Below are 12,938 nucleotides of genomic sequence, written 5' to 3'. Positions count from 1 at the left end.
CCTTTGCTGAGATAAAGGTGTGGAGCCAGAAGATTTTGAGATTAATATTGAAAGAATTTATCGTGTTAATTCTTGGTGGGCAAGACAAAATAGAGTACCGAGGATGTGGTTATTTATTTTACAACTAAAAGATTAGGTATGAAATTTTGCAAGCCTTTTATAAAAATAAATTTCAAATATTGGGACAAGATATAAAATGATGAAGGAAATTCCTCCTAAAATGTTAAGAAAGAGAAGAGAATTTGCTTTTTAGTGGATGAGTTTAAGAAACATCAGATATATTTTAGATGGGAAGTTCCAATGGGTTTGTCAGTGAATTTTAGAGGCAGAAAGTATTTTCTTAATTCAGTTATGAAAGCGAGACATTTTTATATTAATGTTTTAAAGAGTGGGAATCCTTTGTTGTTAGATGCTAAGTTAATTGGTTTGGAAATGATGGAAAATAGAATGGGAGAGGGGAGGAATGTTTAAGATGTGAATATGATGATTATGGTTAATTTTTGGAATTGATTTGTTTAGGATATAAATTATAGGATTTTTGTTATTTGCTATTTGTATGGTATAAATCTATGGGATGATATTATTTAATTGTGAAGGATGGAAAGTAAAATTTATGAATTTAGATAATGTGGATGTAATGATTTTAACTGTTTACTGTTATATTGTGGATGTAGTTTAAATGATTATTTGCTTTAATTGACACGTTTATAGATAGTAAAAGTTATGAAGTTAAGCTGGAAATATTGTATTTGAGAGATTTTATTCGAAATGATATTTGATTGATGGAGTAGTATTGGAAGATTGGACATTAAATGTTATGACAATTGAAGAAATATATAAGTGATGAAAATTTGAATTTGAGAAGTTGGATTGTAATTTAAGAAATGGACTTATGAAATTTGAAGGAATATACAAGTGGGTGAAAAAATTTGAATTTTAGAAGATGGACTAATTTTTAAAATGGACTGTAAGAAGAACGGACATTAAACGTTATGGCAATTGAAGAAATATATAAGTGATGAAAATTTGGGTTCGAGAAGATGGACTGTAATTTGAGAAATGGACTTATGAAATTTGAAGGAATATACAAGTGGAAAAAAAAATTGAATTTGAGAAGATGGATTAATTTTAAAAATGGACTGTAAGAAGAAGTAATATGTGAAGTTGGTATTGCTTCTTTTCTTCTTTTCTTTTTATTATTCTTTCCTATCTCTTTATTTTTATTGTGAGGGGATCTAAAGTTTTAAATTTTTAAAGGTGGGAGATTATGTATATTTTGTATGCTTTAGCTTGTGATTGTTGGTCATAATACCCGGTATTTGCTCTGGGAAGTCTGGGGGTGGGAGGGGGAGGAGAGGGAAAGGGGAAATGATACATGGATTGATTATTAATGTACAGTAATTTTGAAGATATGAAATTAAAATTTAAAATGATATTGGGGATGCTCGACTGCCATTTCAGGAAGAAAAGGAGAGAGGAGAAGGAGGAAGAAAGTAGGTAGGAAAGAGTAGAGAAGGAGGAGGGAATAAGAAGGTTAGATAGGGTAGAAGAAGGGAGGAGTGGAGAAGGAGGAGAGGAAGTAGTAAAGTGAAGGATATGAAGGATGTGAAAGTAGTAGAGGGTAGAGAGGGAGGTTGTGAAGAAAGGAAGTGGCAATCGGGCAGGCCTGAATCAGTAATAAATAAAAATTAATGATTAATGATGGATAATAGTTTGTACATAAATATGATGTTGGAAAATGGAAATAAAAATTATTTTTTTTAAAAAAAAGGTTAAGATGGTAACCACAGTCATGTAAATGAAAGTCTTATTACCTTTTTGCATAAGTCACAATGCAAATTCAAGCAAGATAAAAAAGGGCAGGGCTTCTTGAGTGCCATCTTGACTTTTTTTTTGGTCATCCCCCCTCCCCACCCCAAGCAACCCTATTCTGTAACAAGCTGGCTGAAAAACAAAACCATTGGCCCATTCCACATTGATGAGCTTTACTGAAAGAAGGTGAATGCAGTGCAAAAGCAAACAGAAGCTGCCACTCAACAGGACAAAGATTTAAAAAAAAAAAAATCAAAATTGCTATTTTCCACGTGTCTCTAAAATCTAAATCTATCCAGTTCTTGTGCTCCTGCTTTGTTGATGGAGGAAGATGCAAGACATCTGGTAAAGATTAAAATGCACCTGAAAAACCATCTGGCAAAGACTTTTTAAATTGCAAATATCTGAATGGAAGCCTACATCTGATCTGATTTAACTTGTACTATTTTATGGATCCAAGATCCATGTATCATTTCCTCCAAGATATTGGCTGCTTATTAGAAGCCTAACCAATATAAAGCAAAGAGTCATCTGTCTGTTAGAATTTAAAAGGTGCTTCTTGTTTCAGACACTGATAATATATTCATGCTTGCATGGCAAATAGAAAGTTTTAAAAGCTGCACCTGAAAAAGATGCATAAGAGGAGATTGTGTTCTGTCTTTGTCTCAGAAGCAGACAGCAGCAGCAGAAGCCACACCATGTTTTATTACATCTTTAAAATAGTGGCACCAGCATATTTTCATTTGAAAGCTGCCATTTTCTTACAATAATAACTTGCAAATGGAGCTCACAAGCCTGTGCCTAAGGGTTTTTTTTCCATCCTGCCTTCCTCCCTCCATTTTAACAACCCCCAACATTCTATTCACTTTTTCAAACATTCTTGTGCCCAGACTGCTCTTTTCCACGTTCCTCTTTTCACTTCATATTTTGTTCCCAAAATTCCCCTTTTAATCTGTTCATCTTTGTTCCCTTTTGTTTTGCCTCAAGCCACTAGAGAAGCGAGGAGGCTTAAGTTAGATCTGCTGTCTGGAATCAGATTGCCAAAAAGAGGGCTGTCTCCCACAGAGCCTTTATGCTACAGAACACACCTGCCCTCATAACAGTTGAACAACTCATATAAAAAGAAAAAAAAAACAGCAAAAGTTATTGCCTTGACTAAAACAGCAGTTTTTGAAAGTCAGCAGGTAGATATGCTCCTTACTCCAAGATCTAGTCTAGGAGCAAGGAGGGAGGCAGGAAGGACGAGACCATTCTCCAGCCAACAGGCCCCTAATAGTCTGGCTGGAAGTAGTTGCGTTAGTGAGAGGCCACTGTGTCTGAATCTTGTTGGTAGTGCCTTCAAGTTTTCTCTTTTAGTTTTCCCAGCAGACTTATTTGGCATTACACTCCCAAGACCAGAGCCTTGATCTACCACTCACTGTGGGAGCAGGTTTGGCTGGAAGAAGAAAGGAAATAAACCTGGAGCTTTGGCCTGGTCTAAAGAAGACTATGGATTAGATATACAGACAACATGGAGACTAAACTAATTTTCTTGCCAAAAGTAATTGTATAGTAAAAAGTCCAAAACTGACAGATTGTTGCAGTTTTGATTTTTTTTGGGGGGGGTCTTCTTTTTCCATCAATATAAATTTACCCTCAGTTCTTGTGTAAGTGGGTTTCAGGATGCCTCAACACCCCCTTTTATGCTGAGATCATATTCTTAGAAAAATTGCACAAGAAGCAACATGTTAAAGGATCTGAGCTGTCTGGGTTCTTGCCACGTTTTCAAGTGTCTAGTTCTGAACAATGCTGCTGATAGATTTGCTTTAGCAGTTTATTCAAAGATATTAAATGAAATGAAATATATTGTTGATGGAATCCTTATTCTATGAACTGTCATATGGAATATCACACAACACAATTAACTCTTGCATTATTCATCACCGATTTATTACTGCAGTTGATTTTTTTTGTCCTAAACCTCCATAATCTCCTCCCCCCACCCCGATTTTATATCTCATCTTTGAAGATACACAATAGTAGAGATGATAGGCCAATAAACAAATGAAAGCACCCACCAAAAGTCATGGGAGGCCAATGTCTAAAACCAGAAACCAATCTTGATTTTGAACTTTGAAAAGTTATTTGCAGCTCTATGCTTGAAAATTCAAAATCAACAGAAACTTGGCTGCAGAGTAGTTTGAAATGACGATCAATAATTTATACCATTTTGCTTTTGAATTTAGCCTTTCACCACTTCATGGAGGAGGAGCAATGCACTAGCCTTCTGTTACTTTCATAGTCTGTTTCTTACATTTCTCTTGGATAGTATCAAGATGTCCTGGCTCAGAATTTCTATTTTGATTCAGAAAAAAACAGCCATGCTAAAAAGCTTGAGGAACTGCTAGGAAGAAGAAGTGAATGTTATTGTGATTATTTTTTTGCATCCTCTGCTAATGAGTTTAGAAGAGATATCTACTGTATTTCATCTGTTATTTATATTAGAAAGAGATTCTCCAAGAAATACATTTCTACTAGGCCAGGCTATATACTTTATGTTACTCTGTTCGTTGGATCCATTACTCAAAGCTGTGAAACTGCCATAGCCACTGGAAGACTCAGCATGGCTGCTATAAGGCTCTTTTGAGGTCTTTTAAGCATCCAGATCACTTTACCAGTGACCCTGAGATGTGGCTCTGTGACAGACTCCTAGCTTTTAGTATGGCATCTAATAAATTAATCTCACAAGAAGAGGTGCAAATAGATGGCATTTATCTTCTGTTTTCCAAAAGAAAACCAGACATCAACCCTTTTCCCCCGCCAAAGTCTTTCTTTTTTAAAAATATATACTACGTATCTACTGAAAACTAACCAGAACCTTTATTATTTAACCAAAGGTTTATAGAGATTCTCAGTCATCCAGGTCATGGTTGTCCAAGGCGCTTTTTCAAGAGGCAACTGGGCTTTCTGTTTTTCTTTGAAGACATTTCACTTCTCATCCAAGAAGCTTCTTCAGCTCTATTTAACCAAAGGTTTTTAGAAAAGTGGTTTCAATTTTTTAACAATGTGGCTAATCAGATGCATAATGTCAAGGAAAAGAGCATTTGACTTGATTGGACAGATGCCCCAAAGAGGCTGAAAATACTGCTAAAAAGCAGCAGGTAAAACTTATATAAAAATGTCCAAATGGGTGTTCTTTCATCCTCCCTCCAATTATCCTCTCTGCTTTGAATTTTGAGCGTGTATTAAACCAGGGCTGTCAAACTCCTGGCCTGCGGGCCGGATGCGTCACACATTGGCCACGCCCAAGAGGGAAAAAGTCCTGATATGTCATGTGACGCCACCATGATGTTGTGAGTTTGACATCCCTGTACTGAACAAAATTTTAGGCAGTAGGTAGGAAATAATTAGTTTAGTTAGGATGATTATACGGTATTTAGAATCCTAAATGTAAATGTAGTATTCTCTGATTTCCTATGTACTCTTTTCCCAATCCTTCATTTAATTAATTTCATTTCATTTCATTCGTTTAATAGGGAAATTAATTTTTCCAGAAGCCAAACTGCATCTCTTCCTATGAAAGTATGGATAGTAATGCCTTTTCTTCAAGACCTGGCAGTATGTAGTGAAGTGCTCACTGTTTTAGAATTATATTTTCCATCATGCCTATTTGCCAAACTGATTAGGGCTGATGGTAACTGTTGCCTGAGGGACAAAGTTAGTTTTTTTAAAATATTTCTCTAAGATAGTACCAAGAAAACTACTCTAAATGTAGTTCAGGCTCAGAGCAACTGATTTTTTTTTGGATAATTTTCTAAAATTACAAAAACTGTATAAAGGTGTAGTTTTAGAACTCTAAAAATAACATATATATTTAAATTAGCTGTTATAATATTAACACAAAAGAAGGCCTTGTTCATATAGTTTAATAACTAAATAACTGATAATTTGGTTTAATTCTAAGCATCCAATAAATTGCCAGATCTTCTAAACAAAACAAACTTGGTAAAATATCTTATCAAAATGGCGTAGTTAATTATGGCATTATTTTTGCTTTTTAAATTTAGTCTTGTCCAATTCTTGGAGACTGCCTAAATCAGGAGTGTCAAACTGTTGGCCTACAGGCTGGATGTGTCATGTGCAGGCCATGCCCATCCCAGTTCCATGAAGGGAAAAAGTCACAAGTGTCACATGATGGCAACATGATGCTGCAAGTTTGACTCCCGTGGCCTAGACAAATCCTTGCAGCTTTCTTGGCAATGTTTTTCAGAAGTGGTTTGCCATTGCCTCCTTCCTAGGACTTAGAGAAAATAACTGACCCAAGATAACACAGCCGGCTTGGCCCCTAAGGCAGGACTAGGACTCACGTTCTCCCAGTGTCTCTAGCCCAGGGGTAGTCAACCTTTTTATACCTACCGCTCACTTTTATATCTCTGTTAGTAATAAAATTTTCTAACTACCCACCGATTCCACAGTAATGGTGATTTATAAAGTATGTCGTCGTCTGCACATGCCTCTTGTGCATCGTGGATTGGGTTTGTGGGGAGCGCTGGCTACCAGCTCTGCTTGTCTGTTACAGCTGGGTGGTGTGGGGGGAGATGCGTGAGCTATTCTAGGACGAGGCTCTTTTGTTTGGGGTCACACTTTAGCGCCATTTAGTTTCTCTTACGTAACGTGAACTAAACTTATGTGTGGGCGATACAAATAGTATATTTTCAGAAATTTAAATGGTCACGGAGAATTTTATGAAAACCTAATGAAAATGTTTTTAAATAATGCTATGAAAACTTTTTAAAAAGTCAATTAAATTAAAAAAAAGGAAAGTGCTTCAGTATCGGACAAAACCCCTATCGCCCACCATGAAAGCTGGAATGCCCACTAGTGGGCAGTAGGGACCAGATTGACTATCACTGCTCTAGCCTGATGCCTTAACCACTACTCCAAACTGGCTCTCAAACCTTCTAGACAAAATGAGCTTGGTAAAATATCTTCTTGTCAAAATGGGGTAGTTGGTTATGACAGTGTTACTATTGCTACAAATGTCTTAAATTGCTTACCCCAGATAGCTTCAGCTTTGAATTCTTTTACAGTTGTTTTTAATGATTGGAGCTTATCTGCTCAAGTAATTTTCTATTGGATCAAAACCAATTTTAAGTAGAGCTAATGGGCATCTTTGCTGAAGTGTGTGTTTTGAAAACATCTGTGAATTGGCACAAGCTCCCTTGGAACCTATGATGGTGTGATTTGAGTTACACCACTTTCAAATACTGCGGGACAACTTTCCCAGCTATAATTCACTACGAGCTTACTAGGAAAATGTATGCTGAAAGATATTATGAGTCGCTGTTAATTTGATCATAGATTTTTCATGTCTTGTCTATTTTGGCCCTAATTATAGAGTTAAGAGAGAATGCATCTGGAGTACATTCTTCTTTCTGAAATGGAGTCCATTTAAATGGGTTGGATCCAGACTTAGATAATGCTTGAGACCAGTTAATCAAAAAAGTCCAATACTCTCCTCAGAAACCTGAACCCAAGTATTTCTACAGTTTCTCACACTCAGAACAAATTACCGGTATATGCATGCACTACATTCCTGGGTGGCAAGAAATTTCTATAGTCAGTATCCAGAATCATTAGAAGGATGACATAAGATGACACAGCATTATGGTAATGCAGTGGCTTTTAAAATCTCTGTCTATATAGGCTAAATATAAATGAAAGTTTATAGCAATATCGGTCCAACAGACCCCTTTAACTTACCAAATTTCTACAAAAGAATAACATTTCTGACATATTAGTTGTTTGTTTTAAAATTCAGTTTCATCAAATATGACCTTTCTTTTATATTCACAAAAATTCATTCACTTTTTGATTGAATAATGATTGATTGAATAGTGATTGAATAATCACTGTCAGGGTAATGATTTAAGAGCTGACCAGCTGCTACGATGATGTAATGCTGGGAATGAGTCAGCAAGGTTTTTTGGCTGATATAACTTTAAGAGCCTACAATAATAAGAAGCCCTGTTGGGGTGTATCTCTCTTTCCGTGTGTGCTTCCGTGCTATAATTGCTGATTGCTGTTTGAGGTCTGACTAAAGTATGTGTATGTATATATTCTTTGTAGATAAAACCACTATTTAAATACAAACCTCTGTTTACTGTATTTGCTCCTGGGTTGTCTCACATAGTCACACTGTGCACATTCTGACAATCACCATTCCTAAATCTATGACTTCTAGTAGTGAATTCCTCAGAAGTATGCACTGCAAGACATACTTTTGTATTCTTGGTGTACTGAATTGTTAGACTGAACAATTTTAGGTATATATTCATGTTGATTGAGAATTATTGAAGTCCAAGACACATGGAGGGCATCAGGTTGAGAGAAGATTTTGTTCAGACATACTATTAGTCTTCAACTCTAAAGTGCTTATACTTTTTTCTGAGATTGCACAGTTGCTTTAATAAATTTCAGACAGGTGCTATATTTTCTGCTTAATGTACTTGGAAGCATCTTTTTGGAACCAAATCTGAACTGGGAGTTGAGGTACATATATCTTAAAGTTTCCAAGGTTGAGAATTGCTAGCTGGAGGTAAAGACTGTATGTTCTAGATTCCCAAGTACAGTTCAATACCTAGTTGTAGCAATTGAATCAGGTGAGAATGCTGAATTAAGCCAATATTTAAATAAAAATTAGAGGATTTTTAAAAATGGTTTTAATGTGAGAAAAAAAGTGAATAGGGTTTTTATTCAGCTGTATTTGAAAGGAAAAGACACAATCAAAGGATTTGTTAGTAGACCAGAGGAATGCTGTCCTCTTTAGTAGACCAGAGGAATGCTGTCGATATAATTTACTTGGACTTCAGTAAAGCACTTGATAAAGTAGACCATAACCTACTACTAGATAAAGTAGAAAAATGTGGGTTAGACAGCACCATCACCAGATGGATTCATAACTGGCTGACCAACCGCACTCAATGTGTAGTCCTCAATGGAACTACATCCACATGGGGGAAGTATGCAGTGGAGTACCCCAAGGCTCTGTTTTAGGCCCAGTACTCTTCAACATCTTCATCAATGACTTGGACGAGGGGATAGATGGGGAACTCATCAAATTTGCAGATGACACCAAGCTGGCAGGAATAGCCAACACTCCAGAAGATAGGCTCAAGTTACAGAAGGATCTTAACAGACTTGAACGTTGGGCGCTATCTAACAAAATGAAATTCAACAGTGAAAAGAGAAAGGTTCTACATTTAGGCAAAACAAAAAACAAAAAAACCCCAAAATGCACAGGTACCGTATATGTGGTACCTTGCTCAATAGTAGTAACTGTGAGAGGGATCTTGGAGTCCTAGTGGACAACCATTTAGATATGAGCCAGCAGTGTGCAGCAGCTGCTAAAAAAGCCAACACAGTTCTGGGCTGCATAAACAGAGGGATAGAATCAAGAACATGTGAAGTGTTAATACCACTCTATAATGCCTTGGTAAGGCCACACTTGGAATATTGCGTTCAGTTTTGGTTGCCACGATGTAAAAAAGATGCTGAGACTCTAGAAAGAGTGCAGAGAAGAGCAACAAAGATGATTAGGGGACTGGAGGCTAAAACATATGAAGAACGGTTGCAGGAACTGGGTATGTCTAGTTTAATAAAAAGAAGGATTAGGGGAGACATGATAGCAGTGTTCCAATATCTCAGGGGTTGCCACAAAGAAGAGGGAGTCGGGCTGTTCTCCAAAGCACCTGAGGGTAGAACAAGAAGCAATGGGTGGAAACTGATCAAGGAAAGAAGCAACTTAGAACTAAGGAGAAATTTCCTGACCGAACAATTAATAAGTGGAATGACTTGCCTGCAGAAGTTGTAAATGCTCCAACACTGGAAATTTTTAAGAAGATGTTGGATAACCATCTGTCTGAGATGGTGTAGGGTTTCCTGCCTGGGCAAGGGGTTGGACTAGAAGGCCTCCAAGGTCCCTTCCAACTCTGTTGTTATTATTATTGAACATCTATTGCTTCTTGTTTTCTCCTGGAATTCTCTCACCCTCTATGAAATACCCTTATGTTAGAGTTCTAATATTATTCACATTATTCCAATAATCACTTTATCTCGGGTTACCAGTGTAACAAATACCAGTTCCTTGAAAATACTTTACCTATTAATAGAATAACAGAGTTGGAACGGACCTTGGAGGTCTTTTAGTTTAACCCTACGCTCAAGCAGGAAACCCTATACTGTTTCAGATAAATTCAATCTCTTCTTAAAAACCTCCAGTCTTGGAGCACCCACAACTTCTGGAGGCATTCCACCAATTAATTGTTCTAACTGTCAGGAAATTTCTCCTTAGTTCTAGGTTGCTTCTGTCCTTGATTAATTTCCTTCCATTGCTTCTTGTCAATAGCTAATTCAACGTGAATCTTATTTTAGGATTCAGGTTGAATTTGCTATTTGTATTTTCAATTTTCAGATTTGTACAATATAACCCAGAAGTTCATATATGTTGTAGATATGTTATCCGTGCAATAAATATTTGGATGTTATTCAAAAAATACTTTTCAGAAAGAAAAAAAATGTGACAAAGAATTTGATAATGGAATGGATGAGGAATTTGTCTATATTTTCTATTATTTTCAGCGGCATCTTCTACATTGACTGCATTAACCATAAATCTCAGGGGGAGAAAATTGAGCCTACCACATTAATACTGAACAAATGGAATCCAGATTTGATATTTGTGTGATTAAATAGTGCATACAAAATCATGCTTCAAAAATGTGCATTTTAAACCTATTTTTCTGCTAGTTTAAACCATTTTTCTGTTGGTATTGACTCAGATATGCTTCACTATTATGTAACAGTTTGTAAACTTCCTGCAAGATAAAATGTAGTGCTTTGCAGAGCTATATTTTAAATTAAAGATGAAATGGAATCTCTTGTGAGATTTAAAACTGCATAATTCACTTTATGGGTTCTGTACCAAAGCACTTCAGTTTGGAGCAACAGCCGAATCAACAAGTATCCTAAGAGGCTATTTGCAATGCTTAACAAGAAGTAAGTAATAAAATATCCAATAGAATGGTATTTTTTCCTCAATCAGGCTGCTGATTGAACTAAGAGCTGGAATTGGACTCTGAGGAGAGAAAAACAGCTTTATTTATTTACACACATAATAGGAAAAATGTTCTAAAGATCCATGAAATTAAAGTTTGATTATATTCCTGTTCTGTTCTGTTCTGTTCAGCCAGCTTTGCATAGGAAAAATAATTCATATTGCCATAAAATAATTAAGAAAAATAGCTTAATTATATTGTGATATAAAGCCTTTGGGTTATATTTATTTCAGAAATGACTATTTTTCCTCGTATTTTCATACTTTAGCTGTGTTCTTCCTCTATAGCTGACGTTTCTAAACTTTGGTCATTTTTCAGGTTATTCCATTAATTGAATATTTATAAGAAATGGGATCTGATGTTTTATTGGACATTTAACTTGGAATATCTTAGAATAATGCATTATTACCAGAAAGGTTGTTGTTGGTGATTAGCATCTCTAATTCTGTCTCAATTAATAGCATTGTAAATCGATGGATAGAAATTTTCATAAATCTTTGGGGAACATTAATTTTTACTCTTTTGAGGATCGCTATGTAAATGGGGATTAAACATTAGATGAAGATATTGGGAAAGAGTTTAAGATAATAATTACTTGATAGATAAAAGGGCAAAAAGCATAGTTGTATGTCTTTAAAAATTTCTTTCTTGCTTATCTCTGATTTTCTACCTTTGTTCTTTTTGTATGGTATATTTTATTATGTTAAAATTTTCTAATAAAAAGGATCCCAGCTTTCATATGTATAAGATCGGTTTGATATTGAGAAAGAATGGCATGGCATAGGATAGCATAGAATAGCATGGCATAACATAGAACATTTTATTAGCCAAGTGTGATTGGATACATAAGGAATTTGTCTCTGATACATAAACTCTCAAAGTACATACAAACAACAAAGTAATATAATCATAATAATGTTACCAATAAGAGAAGGTAGTAGAAAAGATGAGAGAAGTACAATAATAAAACAGCCATACTACATGGGTAAATATCCGTAGACATAAGACAGTGCTATGGGAATTATTTTTTTCAGCAGAGTGAAGGGAAAAAACGATCTCTGTGTCTAGTTGTTTCGGCATACAATGCCCTTTAGTGGCATCCCTGTTGAGGAGTTGAAACAATGTCCAGGATGAGGGATCTGTAGATATTTTCTCAGCCTTCTTTCTGAACTGTGCAGTATACAGGTCTTCAATAAAGCAGATTGTTTGCAATTATTTGCAACGATTACTATCATCCTAGTGTCCAAGAAACCCTCCATCAAGGACCAGAATGACTACAGATCAGTTGCTCTGACATCTGTAGTTATGAAAACCTTTGAAAGGTTAGTGCTGCTGGCCCACCCAAAAATCATCACAGATTCACTGCTAGACCCCTCGCAGTTTGCCTACCACACAAACAGATTGGGTCATAATGCTGTTAATATGGCTCTGCACTACATCTTGAATCCCCAAAGACCTATGCAAGGGTTCTTTTTATAGACTTTTTGAGTATTTGAAGCAAGAAGGAACATAACACATCTCCAGTGGTTTATTAAAGATGTGGGTGAAGATTGGGCCAGGTGATCAGCACAGACTTTCAAGCAAGAAGGAGTTACTACATCTGGGCCTGGTGCTTTTCCAATCTTTTGTTAGGTTAGGTTAAGTTAGGTTATCTTCTCTAAATTTGTCAACATTTTGATTTTCATAATGTGGGAACAGGGAAGGATTTCCCTGATTTCTAGCAATCTATATAAAAAATAAAAAGGGCACAGCTAGGAAGTCATTAACTTACCACCTTAATAGTAAGAATTTGTTTCCTGGTTTAGTTGTAAATATTATTTTTGTTTTGTTCAGGTCTGCAAGACATACTTGGATAATGGATAATAACGATAAGCGTATTTAAATTTGATCCTAACTCTCTTGAGAAACTGAGTCTAGCTTGAGACTTCTAATACATTTTAATCTGTAATGTCAAATTTTATTAATTTTAAATGGGGTTTTTTAGTGTAAGGTAAATTTTTTAAATTTTCAGGCTAATTTAAATAAGTTTTT

This window comes from Ahaetulla prasina, chromosome 3, assembly GCF_028640845.1.
Source record: "Ahaetulla prasina isolate Xishuangbanna chromosome 3, ASM2864084v1, whole genome shotgun sequence".
NCBI classification, from domain to species: Eukaryota; Metazoa; Chordata; class Lepidosauria; order Squamata; family Colubridae; genus Ahaetulla; species Ahaetulla prasina.
Note: the sequence above shows the minus strand (reverse complement) of the source record.